This window comes from Trachypithecus francoisi, unplaced genomic scaffold (assembly GCF_009764315.1).
Source record: "Trachypithecus francoisi isolate TF-2019V2 unplaced genomic scaffold, Tfra_2.0 Lachesis_group20, whole genome shotgun sequence".
NCBI classification, from domain to species: domain Eukaryota; kingdom Metazoa; phylum Chordata; class Mammalia; order Primates; family Cercopithecidae; genus Trachypithecus; species Trachypithecus francoisi.
In genome coordinates this window covers 8,471,761-8,495,065 of record NW_022681466.1, presented here as the reverse complement: position 1 = coordinate 8,495,065, position 23,305 = coordinate 8,471,761, and the positions used below count along the sequence as shown (strand labels likewise).

Here is a 23,305-nt window from a genome sequence, read left to right as displayed (position 1 = left end):
CTGCCTCAGCCTCTTAAGTAGATGGGATTACAGGCACTCACCACCATGCCCAGCTAATTTTTTGTATTTTTAGTAGAGACAGGATTTCATCATGTTGGCCAGGCTGGTCTCGAACTCCTGACCTCAGGGGATCTGCCCGCCTCGGCCTCCCGAAGTGCTGGCATTACAGGTATGAGCCACTGCGCCTGGCTGAATTATGCCCTCTTAAGTGTGATCATTTAACCTTGTCTCCCTAACTGGGCTGTGGCTTCCAGAGAACAAGGGCCATGACTGTTTTTTTCATCGCTGTATCCCTAACATTTAACATATCAGGTCAACGTATCAACAAATGTTTATTGAATGAAAGACATGACAGTAACATTATGAAATTTTGAAAAGCAAGTGCTCTCTGATACTAACTACAACCATTTTCTTTAAATGTAGGTCCTGTTTGCAGTATCATACATGATCATCAAACTGCTGCTAGAATGCTCACACCTGTTACTGCAAATTCAAAACCCAGGAAAGACTTCTCCCGAGAATTTACTTTAGGTCAGGGTTGGGCTGCCTGGTACGATGCTGCACCCACAACTTGGCAGGTTCAACAACACAGGAGCCTTTCCCGAGACCATCTGCCCTGAACACTTTGTCTCCATGCTTGACATACCTGGATCCCCCGCTGACGTCACTTCCAATGCTCTCATCAACGAGGAGCAGGAAAATAGTGGTTGCTGCATGTTTCCAGCCAATCGTCGGGGGATATTTCTCAGTTTCTGTTGAAACCTTGGGGAAAACGTAACATAATGTGCCTTAAAGGGACAAAAGTCATTCGATGCTTACCACACTCCTAGAAACCTGGGCTAACCCAGCCAGGGACTCCAATGCTTTTCTGCTAGCTACGGGGCCTCCCTACAGCTCCTCATTCCAATTTCGGTGGCTGTGTGCCGACCAAGTTCTCTTTTGTCGCCTCCCGTCCAAGCCCTAGTTGCGATGGGAGGAGCCGTCCCTGAAGTCCCGGGCGCCGTGGAGGGGCTCTGGTCTCTGGGTCTCTGGTCACCCGGTCAGTGCCTCCAGCTCACCGGCAGAGCTCTGTTATCGTCCCGGGGCGGGCCCAACTCCGCAGGCTAGGGCCGGTGGCGGCGGAACTGTGGCCAGGGCTGCCCTGAGTCATCCTGCGGGCCGCGAGTAGGCGACCACCAGGAGGCGAGAGCGGGTTTCCCCTCCAACAGGACAAAGCACATGTCTCCGGTTGCTTCCTACTCCTCTGGGCGGAAGTAGCTCCGCCAGCAACTTCCGGCCGGAAGTGAGGATTTACCATAGAGACAGCAGCTAGAGGGTCGCCCGGACTTTGGATATGGGTCCTCCAAGGCGGACTTAAAGGGGTCGCAGCCCACGGGATGTAATTAATGGGGACTAGAGACTGGGCCAAAGGAGAGGGTCCTGGAGGGAGGGAATCAGAAGGAACATCCCATTTCTTGAAAGCCCGCTGGGTGTCTGGAGCCGTGAAAGCATTATCTGTCTACTCCTCATGCAACCCTCTGAATTAAGTGCAAAGACCACTCTTGTCTTGCGGATGAGAAAACGGGCGCTTCGGCATTACTTGGTTACTTTCCCAAGCACAGCCGGTCAGGAAGTGGCAGAGCTGGGTTCACACCTAAGTCATTTCTGCTCCAAACCCAATGCCCTTTCCACCACCCTAGGTGGCAGGAAGGAGAGAGCTTAAGAGCAGAGGGGCTACGTGAAGATGCAGGCTGTCCTGGCCTATTGGGACGACTCCTGGAAAGCCTATTGCTCCAAAAGACCTGGTCGATTCCCGACAGTTCAGTGTCTGTGGGCAGAGGAGGCAAGGAACAGGAATCTTGCTCTGAGTCTAATCTCACAACCAAGGAAGAATTGCTGAACCTTGTGTCCTGTTTGAACCAGAGCAACTCCATCTTGAATAGGGGCTGGGTAAAATAAGACTGAGACCTATTGGGCTGCATTCCTAGGTCATACAGGTCATAAAGACCTTGCTGATCCAACAGGGTGCAGTAAAGAAGACGACCAAAACCCACCAAAACCAAGATGGCTATGAGAGTGACCACTGGTTGTCTTCACTGCTACACGCCCACCAGCGCCATAACAGTTTACAAATGCCATGGCAACGTCAGTAAGCTACCCTACATGGTCTAAAAAGGGCAGACATGAATAATCCATGCCTTGTTTAACATATCACCAAGAAAACCATTAAAAAAAAAAAACAGCCGGGTACACTTTGGGAGGCCGAGGCAGATGAATCACTTGAGGTCAGGGAGTTCAAAACCAGCATGACCAACAGGAGTTAGAAACTAACCTGACCAACCTGGTGAAACCCCATCTGTACTAAAAATACAAAATTAGCCAGGCATGGTGGTGCGCACCTGTAATCCCAGCTACTTGGGGGGCTGAGGCAGGAGAATTGCTTGAAGCCAGGAGGGGGAGGTTGCAGTGAGCCAAGATCGCATCACTGTGGCCGGGCACAGTGGCTCACGACTGTAATCCCAGCACTTTGGGAGGTCAAGGTGGGCGGATCACCTGAGGTAGGGAGTTCAAGACCAGCCTGACCAACATGGAGAAACCCCGTCTCTACTAAAAATACAAAAAATTAGGCGGGCATGGTGGTGCATGCCTGTAATTCCAGCTACTCAGGAGGCTGAGGCAGGAGAATTGCTTGAACTGGGGAGGTGGAGGTTGTGGTGAGCTGAGATCATACCATTGCACTCCAGCCTAGGCAACAAGAGGGAAATTCCGTCTGAAAAAAATAAAATAAAATAAGGATCGTGCTGTGGGGAAGAGAAAGATCAGACTGTTACTGTGTCTGTATAGAAAGAATTAGACATAAGAGACTCCATTTTGTTCTGTATTTGAGATGCTGTTAGTCTGTGACCCTACCCCCAACCTTGTCCTTGCAAGAGCTACGTGCTGTGGTGACTCAAGGTTTAAAGGATTTTGGGCTGTGCAGAGTGTGCTTTGTTAAACAAGTGCCTGAAGGCAGTATGCTGGTTAAAAGTCATCACCATTCTCTTAATCTTAAGTACCCAGGGATACGCACACTGCCAAAGGTCGCAGGGACCTCTGCCTAGGAAAGCTAGGTATTGTCCAAGGTTTCTCCCCATGTGATAGTCTGAAATATGGCCTCGTGGGAAGAGAAAGACCTGATCGTCCCCCAGCCTGACACCCGTGAAGGGTCTGTGCTGAGGAGGACTAGTGTAAGAGGAAAGAAGCATCTTGGCGGTTGAGATAGAGAAAAGCATCTGTCTCCTGCCCGTCCCTGGGCAATGGAACATCTGGGTGTAAAATCCGATTGTATGTTCTGTTTACTGAGATAGAAGAAAACCGCCTTAGGGCGAAAGGTGGGACTTGCTAGCACAATGCTGCTCTTTATGCACTAAAAAGGTTTATGGAGATGTTTGCATATGCATATCAAGGCACAGCACTTTTCCTTAAACTTATGTCACAGAGATCTTTTTTTTTTTCTGTCACCCAGGCTGGAGTGCAGTGGCCGGATCTCAGCTCACTGCAAGCTCCGTCTCCCGGGTTCACGCCATTCTCCTGCCTCAGCCTCCCGAGTAGCTGGGACTACAGGTGCCCGCCACCTCGCCCGGCTAGTTTTTTGTATTTTTTAGTAGAGACGGGGTTTCACCGTGTTAGCCTGAATGGTCTCGATCTCCTGACCTCGTGATCCGCCCGTCTCAGCCTCCCAAAGTGCTGGGATTACAGGCTTGAGCCACCGCACCCGGCCATCACAGAGATCTTTATTCATATGTCTTACTGCTGACCTTCTCCCTACAATGATTCTATTATCCTGCTACTTCCCTTTTTCTAAGATGGTAAAGATAATTGTCAATAAATACTAAGGGAACTCAGAGACTGGTGCAGGCCTCTGTATGCTGAGCGCCGATCCGCTGGGCCCACTTTTTCTTTCTCTTTACTTTGTCTCTGTGTCTCATTTCTTTTCTCAAGTCTCTTGTTCCACCTAACGAGAAACGCCTACAGGTGTGGAGGGGCAGGCCACCCCTTCAACGTGCCACTGCACTCCGGCTTGGGCGACAGAGCTACAGTCTGTCTCAAAAAAAAAAAAAAAAAAAAAGAAGAAGTAGTTACCGGGCCTGGGAAGAGTGGAAGTGGAGAATGAGGAATTATTGCTTAATGATTACAGAGTTTCTGTTTGGGATGATGAAGTTTTGGAAATAGTGGTGATGGTTGCACATTGTGAATATAATTAATGCCACAGACTATACCTTTAAAAATAGTTAGAATGGTAAGTTTTTTTTTTTTTTTTTTTTTTGAGACGGAGTCTTGCTCTGTCGCCCAGGCTGGAGTGCAGTGGCCGGATCTCAGCTCACTGCAAGCTCCGTCTCCCGGGTTCACGCCATTCTCCTGCCTCAGCCTCCTGAGTAGCTGGGACTACAGGCGCCCGCCATCTCGCCCGGCTAATTTTTTGTATTTTTTAGTAGAGACGGGGTTTCACCGTGTTAGCCAGGATGGTCTCGATCTCCTGACCTCGTGATCCGCCCGTCTCGGCCTCCCAAAGTGCTGGGATTACAGGCTTGAGCCACCGCGCCCGGCCAGAATGGTAAGTTTTATATTATATTTTATCACAATAATTTTTTTCCAGTTTTTTTGTTTTGTTTTGTTTTGTTTTGAGACAGGGATCTCATTCTGTCACCCAGGCTGGAGTGCAGTGGTAGGATCATAGCTTGCTGTAGCCTTGACCTCCTGGGCTCAAGGGATCCTGTCTCCTCAGCCTCCTGAGTAGCTGGGACTACAGGTGCGCACCACCACACCCAACTAGTTTTTATAATTATCATTTTTTGTAAATATGGGATCTCACTCTGTTGCCCAGGCTGGTCTCGAACTCCCAGCTTCATGTGAATTCCCCCACCTCAGCCTCCCAAAGTGCTAGGATTACAGGTGTGAGTCACTGCTCATGGCCTACATTCACCAACTTTTTGATATGAAGTGAAAGCCTTTTATTTTCAGCATGAATCTCTCTTTGTTGGGAGGTCTTAAAGACACCTGTAAAATAACACAACAGCAAATTTTTCTGGATTTTTATGACCTCACCTTCTTCACAATCTCTTTGAGTTGTCTAACATTCAACAATACATACCGTTAGCTTTAGTAACTTGGAAATATTCAACTTAAGTTTTTGTTTTGATGCAGGAGCCACACTTCTGTTTTGTTTTACCCTATTTCATGAGTTTACATAAGAATGAAATGATATAATTGTATAATTAGCTTAACTGGACTAAACAGGTTTGTAAACAACCCAAGCGGCTTCAGGCAGGCATTGGGCTCACCTGGTTGGAGCAGAAGCCAGGTGCCCCTGGAGAGGAGCCTCCAGGTTTTGTGTGTGTATGTGTGTGATCCCCGTCAGTACCACTTGGAGTGGGAGCGGGACTTTTCTCAAAGGAAGCAGGGGTGAAGGCGTCCTGGGCAGGCGAAAACTTAGAGGCATCTGTCTACTCCATGACCCTACCTCTGCCCCCTGGTGGTGGCTCTTGGTGGCGCTGCTGACCACAGGTGATGGCAGAAACAAGCCAGCCCTGCAACTGGCAGGTCTTCTCTGGGGCTACCTGTCTGTCCTGCAGAATGAAGTCCACACGATTGCTTTCCCCCTTTTTTTCCATTTCTGCTTCATTAGGAAAAAACAAAACTCAACAAGTCACCCTTAGCTGTCCTGGCCCTGTTGATCTGACCTCCTGTTGGATCACCTCGGTCCCCACACAGACCCCTGCTCTGGCCACTCTGCCCAGCTAAGCTCCCAGACACTCCACGCATCTGCACTTCAGCCCAGCACACCTGCCCTTTGAAGCCAGCTCTGGTCTCAGGTGACAGTTTCTTCTCAGATGCTCTCCGGTGCCAATTCTTTGACATATCCTGTGTCCCTTGAGCTATTTGTTACACATCCTTTGATGAACACATCTGGTCTCTGTTGAGTGAGGCTGTTCTCTCTAAAGGCAGGGTATTGTCAGCATCCTCAGCCTTATCGGGAAGATGAGGTCTGCAGCAGGAGCCTTTGCCCCCACCTCCCCAGACAAGAGAGGAGATATTACCCCAGAAGAATCCGCCAGAGCTGGGAGGGCTGCAGGAAGCAGAGATATACATCTCCTTCCTGGCCAGATGCTTGCTACACCACAGACCCTGCCAGTAGGTCCTGGCACTGCTGCCAGAGAGGCCAGGCATGATGGCTTATGCCTATAATCTCAGCACTTTGGGAGGCTGAGGGAGGCAGATCACCTGAGGTCAGGAGTTCAAGACCAGCCTGGCCAACATGGTGAAACCCCGTCTCTACTAAAAATACAAAAATTGGCCAAGCATGGTAGCACGTGCCTGTAATCCCAGCTACTGGGGAGGCTGAGGCAGGAGAATCACTTGAACCTGGGAGGCAGAGGTTGCAGTGAGCTGAGATCACACCACTGCACTCCAGCCAGGGCCGCAGAGTGAGACTCCATCTCAGAAAAAAAAAAAAAAAAAGAGAGAGAATGTAGTGAGAGAGTTCTTGAGTTTTTGGGAGAGGCTTGGTTCATGGCCCCTGAAGGTGACCAAACTTGGAGATAGAGTCTGTTGCTTGTTCTTCTCTGGGGGAGCTCCAAGACCAAAGTCTCCTTTAGTTACTGTGCTTTGCAAGGCCAAAAGGGACAGTGGTGTAACAGGTCTGGGAAGGAAAGGATGGTTACTGAGATTGGCTGAATAATGACCCTTACCCCAAAGATGTCCACACTCCAATCCACGGAACCTGTGAATATGTTGCTTTACGTGGCGAAAGAGATTTTTGTGGATGTGAAGAACCTTGGGATGGGGGGATTATTTTAGATTATCCAGGTGGGCAAGGTGTAATCACAGTGATCTCTACCAAAGGGAGGCAGGGGACTCCTAGCCATCTTCTGCACCCCACTCCTTGTTTCCAATACAGTTATGTCCTTAGATAGTGAAAAATAAAAAAGGGGGAGGCAGGAGGATCAGCAATAGAGAAGAGACGTGAGGATGGAAGGAGAGAGGGAGAGAGAGTTGGAGAAGTGTGGCAGAGGGATTTGAAGGTGGAGGAAGGAACCATGAGCAAGTGTTTTGTGTGGGCAGGTCTACGCAAATCTACCCTAAAGTCCAAGGAAGCTGAGAGGCTAAAGAAACAGGCTGACCCAACAAGTTTTTCTTTTTTTTTGAGACGGAGTTTCACTCTTGTCACCCAGGCTGGAGTGCAATGATGTGATCTCGGCTCACCATAACCTCCGCCTCCTGGGTTCAAGCAATTCTCCTGCCTCAGCCTCCCAAGTAGCTGGGATTACAGGCATGCACCACCATGCCCAGCTAATTTTGTATTTTTAGTAGAGATGGAGTTTCTTTTTTTTTTTTTTTTTTTGAGACAGAGTCTTGCTCTGTAGCCCAGGCTGGAGTACAGTGGCACGATCTTGACCTCGGCTCATTGCAAGCTCCACCTGCCAGGTTCATGCCATTCTCCTGCCTCAGCCTCCTGAGTAGCTGGGACTATAAGCGCCCGCCACCACGCCCGGCTAATTTTTTTTTTTTTTTGTATTTTTAGTAGAGACGGGGTTTCACCGTAGTCTCGATCTCCTGACCTCGTGATCCGCCCACCTTGGCCTCCCAAAGTGCTGGGATTACAACCTTGAGCCACCACGCCCGGCCGAGATGGAGTTTCTACACATTGGTCAGGTGGGTCTCGAACTCCCAACCTCAGATGATCTGCCTGCCTAAGCCTCCCAAAGTGCTGGGATTACAGGCGTGAGCCACTGCGCCCAGCCCTTTCTTTTCTTTCTTTCTTTCTTTTTTTTTCTTCAAGATGGAGTCTCTGTGGTCCAGGCTGGAGTGCAGTGGCACGATCTTGGCTCACTGCACCTCCACCTCTCAGGTCCAAGCGATTCTCTTGCCTCAGCCTCCCAAGTAGCTGGGATTACAGATGTGCACCACCACGCCCGGCCAATTTTTTGTGTTTTTTTGTAGAGATGGTGTTTTACCATGTTGGCCAGGCTATTCTCAAACTCCTGATCTTAGGTGATCCACAGCCTCGGCCTCCCAAAGTGCTGGGATTACAGGTGTGAGCCATGTGCCTGGCCTAGTTTCTTAGAAAGACAAATTTAAGGCCGGGCGCGGTGGCTCACGCCTATAATTCCAGCACTTTGGGAGTCTGAGGCGTGTGGATCACGAGGTCAGGAGATCGAGACCATCCTGATTAACACGGTGAAACCCTGTCTCTACTAAAAATAGAAAAAATTAGCCGGGCATCGTGGCAGGTGCCTGTAATCCCAGCTACTCTGGACGCTGAGGCAGGAGAATGGCGTGAACCCAGGAGGCGGAGCTTGCAGTGAGCTGAGATTGCGCCACTGCACTCCAGCCTGGGTGACAGAGCGAGACTCTGTCTCAAAAAAAAAGAAAAAGAAAGAGAGAGAGAGAGAGAAAGAAAAAAAGGAAGAAAGAAAGAAACATTTAGTAGGGGCTTATGAACAGAAGCTATGTTTATGTCTCAGAAGATAGCGGGACAAGATAATGGATCCCTGGGCCATTATCCCTAGGCCCAGGGCTTATGTACCATACGGAAGGGGTGGTTCAGAAGGGATGTATAGAATAATTAGAGCTGGATTTACAGTAAGTACCTGTCCTTAGTCAAGAAACAACAGATGAATTGGAAATCTTACAGGTGTTCCTAGAACAGGGGTTCATCAGAAGACATGGCAGATTCACATCCAAGATGGAGTTGCTTTGGCCTAAGGAGTGCAGGAGGGCTCTAGAAGTTGGAGAAGGCAAGAACACAGATTTTCACCTGGAGCCTTCGGAAGGAAGCCCGGTAGCCAAGACCTTCGTTTGTCACACCTAGAGCTACAAAGGCGTTTGGAAAGAGTAGCGTTTTAACTGGGTGTTCTGTCCAATGGAACTGTGTCTGGAGTTGTCCCAAAGGTGGTGACAGGGAAATTCCCAAAAGGGACTGCCCCAGACTCTCTCAGGATGGGGCCAGTTGGAATTCCAAAGAAACAAGCATTAAATAGCAGGGTGATGACTCCAGAGCATTTCTTAGGGAAACGTGCACGCTGAGGGCTGCAGCACACTTGAGACGGTCAGAGAGAAGAGAGATGCTTTGCCCGGCTTTGCCCGGAATGAGGGGTGGAGTTATGGAGTTTATTTTTTATTTTTATTTTTTTTGAGACAGAGTCTCGCTGTGTCTCCCAGGCTGGAGTGCAGTGGCCAGATCTCAGCTCACTGCAAGCTCCGCCTCCCGGGTTTACGCCATTCTCCTGCCTCAGCCTCCCGAGTAGCTGGGACTACAGGCGCCCGCCACCTCGCCCGGCTAGTTTTTGTATTTTTTTTTAGTAGAGACGGGGTTTCACCGTGTTAGCCAGGATGGTCTCGATCTCCTGACCTCGTGATCCGCCCGTCTCGGCCTCCCAAAGTGCTGGGATTACAGGCTTGAGCCACCGCGCCCGGCTGAGTTATGGAGTTTATATGGGTTTAAGGAATTTGGCTCGGGGCAGTGGCTAGTTTCTATGTGCGTAGTAACATGGTTCATCTTTCAGTGTTTCAGTCAACAACCTAAACAACTTTATGAGTGCCTGGGAAGGTACAAGGCCGCAGCTTGGGTTCAAGCCTGCAGTGAAAGCAGGCAGCTGGCAGGGTTACAGGCAGGCAGGACACTCTGTGTTTCTCATTCAGGACATAGAAAGCATGGGGCAGCCGGGCACGGAGGCTCATACCTGTAATTCCAGCACTTTAGGGGAATGAGGCTGGTGGATCACTTGAGGTCAGGAGTTCGAGACCAGCCTGGCCAAAATGGTGAAACCCCTTTCTACTAAAAATACAAAAATTAGCTGAGTGTGGCAGTGGGCGCCTGTAGTCCCAGCTACTCAGGAGGCTGAGGCAGGAGAATTGCTTGAACCCAGGAGGGGGAGGTTGTGGTGAGCCGAGATTGTACCATCGCACTCCAGCCTGGGTGACAAGAGTGAAACTCCATCTCAAAAAAAAAAAAAAGAAAAGAAAAGAAAAGAAAGAAAAAAGAAAAGAGAGAGAGCACAGGGCAGCTGGGCATGGTGACTCACACCTGTAATCCCAACACTTTGGGAGGCCAAGGCTGGTGGATCACTTGAGGTCGAGACCAGCCTGGCCAACATGGTGAAACCCCGTCTCTACTAAAAATACAAAAATCAGCCGAGCGTGGCAGCGGGCACCTGTAGTCCCGGCTACTTGGGAGGCTGAGGCAGGAGAATCACCTGAAACCAGGAGGCAGAGGTTGCAGTGAACTGAGATTGTGCAATTGCACTCCAGCCTGGGTGACACAGAAAGACTCTGTCTCAAAAAATAAATGAATAAATAGTTTTGTTATAATTTTGTATGCAAGGGGTCAGGGACATATTTATAATAAACATTTTCTTTCTTTCTGTTTTTTTTTTTTTTTTTTTTTTTTTTGAGACAGAGTCTTGCTTTGTCACCCAGAGTGGAGTGCAGTGGTGTGATCCTGACTCACTGCAGCTTCCACCTCCTGGGTTCAAGCGATTCTCCTGCCTCAGCCTCTCGAGTAGCTAGGATTACAGGCACGCGCCACCACGCTCAGCCAATTTTTGTATTTTTAGTAGAGACGGGAGTTTCACCATGTTGGCCAGGCTGGTCTTGAACTCCTGACCTCAAGTGATCCACCGGCCTTGGCCTCCCAAAGTGTTGGGATTACAGGTGTGAGCCACCGCACCCCTGCTGATTATGTGAAATTCAAATGTAACCAGTGTTCTATACTTTATCTGGCAGTCCTAATCGCAAGGCAAAAGCCACAGTATTTCCCTGCACAGGACTGAGAGGAAGCAGGTGGGGCAGGAGAGGTGCCGGCAGTTTGCGGATGTGCAGAGCTGGTGGAAGACATTCCTCAAAGTCCCCACGGTCTGGGAACCCACTTTATTTATGTTTTACTTACTTCAATTGTTTTTTTTTTTTTTTTGAGAAGGGTCTCACTGTGTTGCCCAGGCTGGAGTACAGCGGCACAATCAGGGATCACTGCAGTCTTGATCTCCTGGGCTGAAGTGATATTCCCGCTTCAGCACCCAACCCCACCCCTGGCCCCAGCAGCTGGGACTACAGGCACGTGCCACCATGCCCAGCTAATTTTTTTTTTTTTTTTTTGAGACAGTTTTGCTCTTGTTGCCCAGGCTGTAGTGCAGTGGCACAATCTCAGCTCATTGCAACCTCGCCTCCTGGATTCAAGCCATTCTCCTGCCTCGGCCTCCATCTACCACCACACCCAGCTAATTTTTTGTATTTAGTAGAGACGAGGTTTCACCATGTTGGTCAGGCTGGTCTCGAACTCCTGACCTCAGGTGATCCACCCGCCTTGGCCTCCCAAAGTGCCGGGATTACAAGTGTGAGCCACCACAACCGGTCTTTTCTTTTTTTTTTTTTTTTTTAATTTTTAGTAGAGACAAGAAGGTCTCACTAGGTTGCTGGTCTTGAACTCCTGAGCTCAAGAGATCCTCCCACCTCAGCCTCCTAAAGTGCTGGGAATATAGGTGTGAGCCACTGCACCCGGCCTCAGGACCCCATTTTAGAGAACAGGCATACCAGTCCCAAGGCCAGCCACAAGCCCTCCACAGCAAAGGCTCAGCAGCCTGTGGCTGGCAGCTCCTGATGTTTTGCTCACCTGTGCAGAGGTGGCCACGGCTGCTGCCTGGCATCTGGAATGCTTTTGAGAGGAGGCAGAGGAGAGCAGGTGGGTTGGATTATAGTGTATGGTGCTAACCACTCCACAGTCGTTTTGAGCTCTGCAGGGTGGCGGCTGGCAGGACCCACCGAGGAACCAGGACCAGGAAGCAGGCCTTCCTCTGGCCCTGATAGCTCTGGGTAGTGCTGGGCCCAGGCTGCAGCTGTGCCTACAGCTGTCAGGCAGGAACCTGACACTCAGAGGCACCTGTGTGCAGAAGCCTCCTGTGGTTTGAGGCCAACGCTCATGCACCACCCCCTACCCTCTGATGATGAGTGACCTTATCGAGTCCTCATATAACCCAGGAGGTGGCTGCCACTCATAGTTTTCTATTTTACAGATGGGGAATCGATAAGGTCACGTTGTTAGAGCCTCTAGCCATGGTAACTACGTACTGCAAGGGAGCACTGCAGGGGGGCAGCCAAGTTGTGCCAGGGAGCACCATGCGGAGGGCCTCGTCCAGGTGTCTGAGTCTGTTTTGTGCTGCTGTCACAGGATACCTGAGACTGGCTTATGTATAAAGAAAGGAAATTGAGGCCAGGCACAGTGGCTGACACCTGTAATCCCAGCACTTTGGGAGGCCCAGGCAGGTAGATCACCTGAGGTCAGGAGCTCGAGACCAGCCTGGCCAACATGGTGAAACTCTGTCTCTACTAAAAATACAAAAATTAGCCAGGAATGGTGGTGGATACCTGTAATCCAGGTGCTCAGGAGGCTGAAACACGAGAGTTGCTTGAACCCGGGAGGCAGAGGTTGCAGTGAGCTGAGATCGCACCACTGCACTCCAGCCTGGGCAACAAGAGTGAAACTGTCTCAAAAAAAAAAAAAAGGAAATTTGTTTCTCATAGTTCTAGAGGCTGGGAAGTCCAAGTTCAAGCCTCCATTATCTGGTGAGAGCCTTCCTACTGTGTCCTCACAGGCAAAGATGGAAGGGGGAACTCACTTATTTAAGTCCTTTTTTTTTGTTCAAGCAATCCTCCTGCCTCAGTCTCCCAAGCAGCTGGGACTATAGACATGCACTACCACACCCATTTTGTATTTTTGGTAGAGGTGGGTTTTCACTGTGTTGGCCAGGCTGGTCTTGAACCCCTGACCTCAGGTGAGCTGCCCGCCTTGGCTTCCCAAAGTGCTGGGATTACAGGCATAAGCCACCATGCCTGGCCCTTAAATCCTTTTTATAGCAACATTAATCCATTAGCCTCTACCTCACAACACTGTTGCATTTAGGATTAAGTTTCCAACAGATGACTTTTGGGAACCATATTTAGCCATAGCACCAGGTGAGCACTGGACTGACCAGCTTTCCCATTCATGCACGTTCTCTCTCTCCGTCTCTCCCTCTTCTAACGTAGGTTTATTAACCTCTTGCCTCAGTTACCTTTTCTGTACATGGGAATCATAATTCATAATCTCACATGATTTCTGAGGATTCAGTGAGGATTGATGTGTAAAGCACTCAGAAGGCATGCGAGAAGTGCTGGCTCTCCCAGGGAGTTAGACAGGAGCCTCTGGGTGCCCTGGTTAAACAGTCACTGTTTTTCACAGTTCAGAAAAGCCCTCAATATCACAGGTTCATGGGACCCCATTAAGAGCCTGCATCATGGCTTTGGGGATGGATCTATTTGATGCCAGTCGGGGCGGCCCCATCCAGTGGAAATATAATGCAGGCCACATACGTCATTTTAGATTTTCTAGTAGTCACCATAAACAATACAAAGAAACAGATGATGTTAATTTTAAGGCCACGCATGGTGGCTCACACCTGTAATCCAGCTCTTTGGGAGGCTGAGGTGGGTGGATCACTTGAGGTCAGGAGTTCGAGACCAACCTGGGCAACCTGGTGAAACCCCTATCTGTGCTAAAAATACAAAAATTAGCCAGGCATGGTGGCACACGCTTGTAATACCAGCTACTCAAGAAGCTGAGGCGGGAGAATTGCTTGACCTAGGAGATGGAGGTTGCAGTGAGCCAAGATCACGCCACTGCACTCCAGCCTGGGTGGCAGAGCAAGACGAAAGAAAGAAAGAAAGAAAGAGAGAAGAGAGAAAGAGAGAGAGAGAGAGAGAGAGAGAGGGAGGGAGGGAGGGAGGGAGGGAGGAAGGAAGGAAGGAAGGGAAGGAAAAGGGAGGAAGGGAGGAAGGGAGGGAAGAAAAGAAAAAGAAAGAAAGAAAGAGAGAGAGAGAGAGAAAGAAAGAAAGAAAGGGAGAAAACAGGTGGCTCACATCTGTAATCCCAGCACTTTGGGAGGCTGAAGTGGGCAGATCACTTGAGACCATGAGTTTAAGACCAGCCTGGCTGACATGATGAAACCCCCTCTCTAATAAAGATACAAAACTTAACCAGGCGTGGTGGCGCATGCTTGTAATCCCAGCTACTCAGGAGGTTGAGGCATGAGAATCGCTTGAACCTGGAGTCAGAGGTTGCAGTGAACTAAGATTGCGCATTGCACTTAAGCCTGGGCAACAGAGCGAGACTCTGTCTCAAAAAACATTTTTTTAAACTTTATTTTATTTAACAGATAAAAATATGACCATAACATATAATCATATAAAAACTATGAGACCAATTTTACTTTCTTTTCTGTATTAAGTCAGAAATTGGCATGTGGTTCCTACTTATGACACTTCTCAATTCACGCTGACCACAGGTCAGGGGTTGGTAGCCACATGGGGCTCATGGCTGCCACAGTGGATGGCGCAGAGCTAGGACCTGTTGTCTCCCCAAGCCCAATCCTTGAATTCTTGGGATATAAAGGGAGGAAAGGAGGGAGGAAATTGTCATGATCGTCTCACTGGCCAGGCGACTGGCTTTGTGCTAGTTATTTTCCTGTACAGTATCTCATTTAACTTCAAATCAATCCTAGGAATGAGGTATTATTGTGCTTATGTTTCAGGGGCTTTCTTGTGGGTTTATTTTTTGTTTTGTTTTTTTGTTTTGTTTTGTTTTTTCTTTTGAGACAGAGTCCCACTCTGTCGCCCAGCAGGCTGGAGTACAGTGGCATGATCTCGGCTCACTGCAACCTCCGCCTCCCCGTCCTGGGTTCAAGTGATTCTCCTGCATCAGCCTACTCAGGAGGTTCACGCTGCCACGCCCAGCTAATTTTTTGTGTGTGATTTTGCTTTGTTTTGTTTTGTTTTGTATTTTAGTAGAGAAGAGGTTTCACCGTGTTGGCCAGGCTGGTCTGGAACTCCTGAGCTCACCCAATCCACCCACCTTGGCCTCCCAAAGTGCTACAATTACAGGCATGAGCCACTGTGCCCAGCCTGTGCTTTTGTTTTTTTATTTTTTTTGAGACAGAGTCTCACTGTGTTGCCAGGCTGGAGTGCAATGGCGTGATCTAGGCTCACTGCAACCTCCGCCTCCTGGGCTCAAGCAATTCTCCTGCCTCGAGTAGCTGGGATTACAGGTGCACGCCACCATGCCCAGCTAATTTTTGTATTTTTAGTAGAGATGGGGTTTCACCATGTTGGCCAGGATGGTCTGAAACTCCTGACCTCAGGTGATCCCCCCACCTCAGCCTTCCAAAGTGCTGGGATTACAGGTATGAGTTACTGCACCTGGCCATGTCTTAAAGGCTCAGAAAGATTAAGAGACTTGCTTGAGGCCACCCAGGAAACAAGAAACAGTGTCAAGATTTTAAGCTTCCAAATTCCTGATTGCCCTCTATGGTCTGCTGGAATCAATGATGTCCTCAAATTCATCCCAAGGGCCATTTCTCCAAGTTGGCCATTTCTTTCTACCTGTAACACATTCCTCCCAACCTCCACCCCCTGCCTTCTGGCCCAACAACTTACTCAGGTTGTGTGTGTGTCTGTGTGTGTGTGTGTGTGTGTGTGTGTGTGTGTGTGTTTTAAGATGGAGTCTTGCTATGTTGCCTAGGCTGGTCTTAAACTCCTGAGCTCAGGCGATCCTCCTGCCTTAGCCTCCCAAGGTGCTCGGATTACAGGTTGCTCAGGGGTTTGGCTGCCAGGATATCTGGCCAATTCCAGTAATGACCAGTCCTGTCCTCCCAGACCATTTCTCTGGGCTTGCTCTTTGGGATGAGACTAGGAGGCCTGGGGAGTTGTGTGATATCAGCTCTCCCCAGGCTGCAAACTCACCTGGGCAGCTAAAAGCAGATGTCTTCGGTTACACTTTCTGTAAAAGGATCCAGCTGGAAGCTTAAGCCTCTCCTTATGGTGCCTGGATTTATGCTCTTGCAAAGGGGGCTGGCGGGCACCTACAGGCAGCCCCAGAGCCCACCCACATCACGATTACAAGCTTTCAGGCTGGCAGCTGGTTCGTTACTATTAAACCTATTTATTTAGCCGGGCACTTTAAGAGGCCTCTGTGATTACTGTCACTCTGCAGGACAGCCAGGGGCCAATTCTCTGAGGATGATAGATTTCTTCTCATTTGTTGCTCTCAAGCTGTGGGTTCCTTCCGTGTTGTGGCACAAATCACAAGATGCCGTCTCCTGGGACTCCTGGGAAGGGAGCTTCGAAAGGGGAATGGTCCTGGACTGCCCCATCAGCCACTTCTGCAAAATAGCAGGGAAGTTTCAGGAGCTGAGAGGCTGCAGTGACTACCCCTAAGACACAAAGGAAGCCTTTCGAGGAGGAGGGAGAGGTGGGAAGGCTGGGGAGGAGGGTAGAGGACACGCAGCCTGGAGCTCCTGCTTGGATGTCCTCAGAGCTGTGGTTCTCAACATTGTTTGCACATCAGAATCATCTGGGAGCTTTAAAAGATACTGAAGCCCCGTCTCTACTAAAAAATACAAAAAAACTAGCCGGGCGAGATGGCGGGCGCCTATAGTCCCAGCTACTCAGGAGGCTGAGGCAGGAGAATGGCGTAAACCCAGGAGGCGGAGCTTGCAGTGAGCTGAGATCCGGCCACTGCACTCCAGCCCGGGCGACAGAGCGAGACTCTACCTCAAAAAAAAAAAAAAAAAAAAAAAAAAAAGATACTGAAGCCAGCCAGGCGTGGAGGCTGACACCTGTCATCTCAGCAGTGTGGGAGGATCAGTTGAGGTCAGGAGTTCGAGACCAGCCTGGCCAACATAGTGAAACCCCGTCTCTACTGAAAATACAAAAGTTAGCTGGGCCTGGTGGCAGGCACCTGTAATCCCAGCTAATCAGGAGGCTGAGGCAGAAGAATCGCTTGAATCCAGGAGGTGGAGGTTGCAGTGAGCCGGGGTTGTGCCACTGCACTGCAGCTTGGGTGACGGAGTGAGACTCTGTCTCAATAAAAAAAAAAAAAAAAAAAAAAAAAAGATACTGAAGCCAGGCACCACCTACTGACATTCTGATTTTATGGGTGTGGGCGTGGCTTGGGGAGCAGGATGTTGAGAAGCTCCCTGGGTGATTCCTGTGTGCTAGATTAGAGGTGCCCTACGTGGTGCTGCAGATGTGTGAACAGACTGGGATAGTCCCCCATCAGGAGAAATTGTCCAAGACTTGGAGATGGACAAGAGGGATTCTGGGCATGCCTTCCATGGGGTTCAGGGCTGGCTTTCAGGGATTGCCTGTTTACACAGGACTCTGTCTGATGTCTTTCTGTTGACCAGGCTATTTAATTAATTTATTTATTTAGAGATGGAGCCTCACTCTGTTACCCAGGCTGGAGTACAGTGGCACCATCTTGGCTCACTGCAACCTCCGTTTCCTGGGTTCAAGAGAGTCTCCTGCGTCAGCCTCCCGAGTAGCTGGGATTACAGGCATGTGCCACCACACCTGGCTAATTTTTGTGTCTTTAGTAGAGATGGCGTTTTGCCATTTGGGCCAGGCTGGTCTCGAACTGCTGACCTCAGGTGATCTGCCCGCCTTGGCCTCTCACAGTATTAGGATTACAGGCATGAGCCACTACACCCGGACTGACCAGGCTATTTTAATCCTCTGATAAGGGATTAAATGGAAATCATTATTGTCCATAACAGTGTAAATGGATTTTGTCCCACAGATACAGTTGGTGTCCATCCCACAGAAAAGATGACTGTAAACATTACATTTTATTGCCCTGTAGGACATTGACCCACTTGGTATCTATTAACAAATCCATCCTAGCATTCCTAAGTGCATCTATATATGGCTGATTTTCAAATTCTGTTTTCAACTGCTCTTCACATCTCATTGGTTCCCTCATTAATTCACAAGGTGAATGAAATTATTTACACATGTTTATTTTATGGTTGAAAGTCATGTTTGCAATCTTTTGAAAAGTACCATTTGGCTCCCCCCCAGGGAGAGCCGTGCCCCTTCCTCCTTACCCTCCGTGCCCAGTGCCCCGCCTGGCTGTGGCTCTATCACGCAGTGCTGTCTCCCCAGCTATACTAGGGTCCTGGGGACCTGCACTTCATCCTGCTGGTTCAGTCTTGTGACGTCTGTATTCACTGCACCTGGTCCAGGGTCAGGGAAAGAGGAGGTGCTCAATAAATGTTTCTGGAGAGCCTCGCCCCATGGGTCACCAGCATGGATTACCCAGCGTCACTTCATCAGCACCCAATTCACTGTTTTGGGTGTTTTTTTTATTTTTTGAGATGGAGTCTCGCTCTGTTGCCCAGGCTAGAATGCAGCGGCTCAATCTCAGCTCACTGCAAGCCCCATCTCCCGGGTTCAAGTGATTCTCCTGCCTCAGCCTCCCGAGTAGCTGGGATTACAGGCACCTGCCATCACACCCAGCTAATTTTTGTATTTTTGTAGAGACAGGGTTTCACCATGTTGGCCAGGCTGGTCTTGAACTCCTGACCACAGGTGACCTGCCTGCCTCCGCCTCCCAAAGTGCTGGGATCAAATCATGAACCACTGTGCCCGGCCCAGATGGCAGTTTTTATACCTTTACACATGTAAGCAAAGATACTTGCCCAGAAAAATTTGATTTTACCTGGAGAGTCACTCAGAAGGACAATATGTATAGGGATTTGAACCCAGAAGACATGTTATCAGGTATGATATTTAGGACATGTGGTTCTTCAAAGACTCTCTACGTCTACTGTTTCTTAGCTTCTTGGATGCTCAGTGATGCTTGCAAAAATCTCCATCCCAGCACATTCTACAACATGTCCGTGTCACTGCACCATTCACTACATTTCTTTTCTCCTCGCGTCTTTCTTTAAAAACAGCAGCCACAGAAGGAGTAGCATGCCTGTGTTTTATACCTCTTTTCCCTCTCCTGTTGATTTCCTGGCAAGTGTCCGATTTCATTATGACATGGAGAATCAACTTTGGGCCGCGGGAGGCTCGTTGAGCTGCTGTAATGGCTGGGTGTTTATTCATCATCCTCTCCCATGCTGCTTCCAGCCTTGACAGTCAGCACAACAAATACTTAATGGCTCCCGACTTCTGTGAGGCTTCATATTTCACACTCGATGGGCTACCGTCTGCAGTGGGTCTGTTCCTCCCTATGTTTGCAGAAAAACTGGCAGAGGCATAATCGTAAAGTTTTATTCTCCTATCTTCTTCTGCTCATTTGTAAGGGCTTCCAGACACACATAACTTACTGATAGTCGGACTCTGAAAGAAGCTTCTCCAAGAATGCCTGCTGGGTAATTGAAATGATGCTCTTCAGAACTGTTCAAGTTTCTATCACTATGCAGCTATTGATGGTGGCATTCCTGAAGAATATATTGCTCTTGCAAGCACTTGCTGGGGCTTTCCAGGGTATTCTGAATCCATTTTGATTTTGTTTACAGTTGCTGGCTTGTTTGGTGACTTGGAGATGGTGATATGTTGGGATGATGCCCAGGATGTCCAGGAATAGACTTTGCGGGTAGAGAATGACGGGAGAATCTTTCTGCCTTCTTTTACTCACTGTTTCCTCTCCTCTCCTCCCCTCTCCTCTCCTCCCCTCTCCTCTCCTCTCCTCTCCTCTCCTCCTCCTCTCCTCTCCTTCTCCTCTCCTTTCTCCTTCCCTCCCTCCCTCCTTCCTTCCTTCCTCCTTCCTTCCTTCCTTCCTTCCTTCCTTTTGAGAGAGTCTCACTCTGTTGCCTGGAGTGCAGTGGTGCAATCTCGGCTCACTGCAACCTCCAACTCCCGGGTTCAAGCGATTCTCCTGCCTCAGCCTCCCGAGGAGCTGGGATTACAAGCACGCACCACTACGCCCAGCTAATTTTTTTGTATTTTTAGTAGAGACTGGTTTCACCATGTTAGCCAGGATGGTCTCGATCTCCTGATGTTGTGATCCCCCCACCTCAGCCTCCCAAAGTGCTGGGATTACAGGCATGAGTCACTGTGCCCATTTCCCCCCACCCCGTCTTTTTAATTTTTTTCTAGATAGAGTCTCACTCTGTCACCCAGGCTGGAGTGCAGTGGCCCGATCTCAGCTCACTGCAACCTCCACCTCCTGGGTTCAAACGATTCTCCTGCCTCAGCCTCCTGAATGGCTGGGATTACAGGCGCCCACCAGCATGCCCCACTAATTTTTTTTTATTTTTAGTAGAGACAGGGTTTCATCATTTTGGCCAGGTTGGTCTCGAACTCCTGACCTCATGATCCACCCACCTCGGCCTCCCAAAGTGCTGGGATTACAAGCATGAGCCACCGCACCTGGCATTTTTTTTTTTTAAAGACATGCTTTCACTCTGTCACCCACTTTGGAGTGCAGTGGCGCCATCACAGTTCACCGCAACCTCTACCTCCTAAGCCCAAGCAGTCCTCCCAGCTCAGCCTCCCGAGTAGCTGGGACCACAGCCACACCCAGTTAATTTTTTTATTTCTTGTAGAGAAGGAGATCTCCCTATGTTGCCCAGGCTGGTCTTGAACCTCTGGACTCAAGCAATCCTCCCGCCTCTGCCTCTCAAAGTGCTGGGATTACAGGCATGAGCCACCGTACACAGCCCACTCTTTTTTTCTTAACCTAATAGTTTGCCTAGGACAGAAATCCATGTAGCAGAGGAACAAGCACATAGACACTGAGTCAGGCAACCCTGAGTTCAAGTCCTGAATCCCCCAACTGCAGTCCCTGAGATCCCTGCTTCCCATTCTTCACTCCCTCCTGGTCTATGAATGATAAATTCCCATCCTTCCAAATGTGACTTTGCCGCCGCAACTCTTGCTAGAAAGTGCAGAGTATGTGGTGGGGGAGGAAATGACGGCGAGCCTGGGCTGCAGTGGAGTCACGTGTTCTTGCTCATCTCTCCTGTGCTTCCTCCATCTGCCATAAGAAGAATATGCCCTGGGTGGCTGCTGGGCCCACAGTGATGAAGATGGGGCCAACCTGAACCCAACCTGCAACCTGGAGATGATCCCGCCCAATCTGGAGAGCAGTGCGTGAGAAACATAAGTGTTGACAGGGGCTGGCATAACTTTGTCTGTAAAGGGCCAGACAATCTCAGTTGCAGTTTCTCAACTCTGCCCCTGTGGTACAAAGGCAGCCAGAGACAACACAGAAACAGATGAGTATGGCTGGGTCCAATAAAACTTTATTTGTGGACACTAAAATTGGAAATTCATGTAATTTTCTTGTGTCAGGAAATATACCTTATTTATTTATTACCATTTAAAAACATAAGCTATTCTTAGTTCATGGGCTACAGAAAAGTAGGCAGTGGGCTAGATGTGGCAGCAGTTTGCCCAGACTTGCTGTAAGCCATTGAGATGTGTGAGGTTACAGGGCAAAGCTGATTAATATACCGTTCCATTTGTGCAATCTTGAACAAATGACTTATCCCCCCTAAATCTCAACTTTCTTTCTGTTTTTCTTTTCTTTCTTTCTTTCTTTCTTTTTTTTTTTTGAGACAGATCTCACTCTGTCGTCCAGGTTGGAGTGCCACAGCATGATCTCAGCTCACTGCAATTTCCGCCTCCTGGGTTCAAGGAATTCTCCTGCCTCAGCCTCCCGAGTAGCTGGGATTACAGGTGCCTGCCACCACACCCAGCTAATTTTTGTATTTTTAGTAGAAATGGGGTTTCACCATGTTGGCCAGGTTGGTCTTAAACTCCTGACATCAGGTGATCTGTCTACCTCGGCCTCCCAAAGTGCTGGAATTATAGGTGTGAGCCACCATGTCTGGCCAAATATCAACTTTCTTTTCATAAAATGGAGGTAACAGGGTGGGCACGGTGGCTCACGCCTGTAATCCCAGCATTTTGGGAGGCCAAGGAGGGCGGATCACGAGGTCAGGAGATTGAGACCATCCTGGCCAACACGGTGAAACCCCGTCTCTACTAAAAATACAAAAAATTAGCCGGACGTGGTGGCAGGCGCCTATAGTCCCAGCTATGTGGGAGGCTGAGGCAGGAAAATGGCGTGAACCCGGGAGGTGGAGCTTGCAGTGAGCCGAGATGGCGCCATTGCACTCGAGCCTGGGTGACAGAGCAAGACTCCATCTCAAAAAAAAAAAAAAAAAAAAAGATAGAGGTAACAGTATAATATTTCTCATTGTAAATGAAATCATATACAGGGATTGTTTTGATTATAGATGTTTAATATATTATGGTTTTAGTCTACGTACTGTCATTCTAGTAGAGGGAGGGGACAGGAGCTCTTCCTCCAAACTCAAGTTGACTGAGGCTGTGTTTCCTTCTCAGCGAAGTCAAACAAGTGGGGCTCCAGGAAGATAACTCTTCAAGACTGGGGGTGCCGACAAACAGAGGCCATGGGCAGCTCACGCCCTGCCAGGGGCTTACAGAGCTGCCAAGTCTGCAGTCTCCTTTGTTCCTGCTCTCAGGACAGCCAGGGGTATGGAGAAGGTGTGCCCAGGAGCTTGGCCTGGGTTCCCAGGAGTATAGTGTATATGTGAGTATAGAGACCAGGGTCTGCTTCCCATCTGGAAAGAATCTGACTGGAGCAGCTGGTGATGGCTGTGCAGGTAGAGACTGTGATGCAATTGCCCAGGAAAAAAGGATAGGGGTCCACCACCCATATGTGTACAGAACTTAGAAACCATTGCAGAGGACCTCATTGATTCCTGTGGCTGCGTGTGAATGACCATGATATCAAGGGGAAGTAGGAGCCACAACCTGCCCAGGGTGAGGGACACCTTGCCCAGAGAACGTGGTGAGGGCATGGACCACTGGAAGAGCTTGAAGGGAAACAGACATCCCTCCCTCCCTCCCTCCCTCCCTTTCTCCCTCCCTCCCTCCCTCCCTCCCTCCCTTTCTCCCTCCCTCCCTCCCTCCCTCCCTTTCCTCCCTCCCTCCCTCCCCCCTCCCTCCCTTTCTCCCTCCCTCCCTCCCTCCCTCCCTTTCTCCCTCCCTCCCTCCCTCCCTTTCTCCCTCCCTCCCTCCCTCCCTTTCTCCCTCCCTCCCTCCCTTTCTCCCTTTCTCCCTCCCTCCCTCCCTTTCTCCCTCCCTCCCTTTCCTCCCTCCCTCCCTCCCCCCTTTCTCCCTCCCTCCCTCCCTTTCTCCCTCCTCTCCCTCCCTCCCTCCCTCCCTTTCTCCCTCCCTCCCTCCCTCCCTCCCTTTCTCCCTCCCTCCTCCCTCCCTCCTCCCTTTCTCCCTCCCTCCCTCCTCCCTTTCTCCCCCTCCCTCCCTCCCTTTCTCCTCCCTTTCTCCCTCCCTCCCCCCTTTCTCCCTCCCTCCCTCCCTCCCTTTCTCCCTCCCTCCCTCCCTCCCTCCCTTTCTCTCCCTCCCTCCCTCCCTCCCTCCCTTCTCTCCCTCCCTCCCTCCCTCCCTTTCTCCCTCCCTCCTTCCCTCCCTTCTCCCT

The 23,305-nt window shown here is 49.7% G+C and overlaps 1 non-coding gene across 1 annotated transcript; it reads right to left on the bottom strand.

The window, feature by feature from the left end:
- Positions 1 to 424: 424 nt before the first annotated feature.
- Positions 425 to 611, bottom strand: LOC117068097. The gene has a single exon (XR_004430964.1).
- Between the last annotated feature and the right edge of the window lie 22,694 nt (positions 612 to 23,305).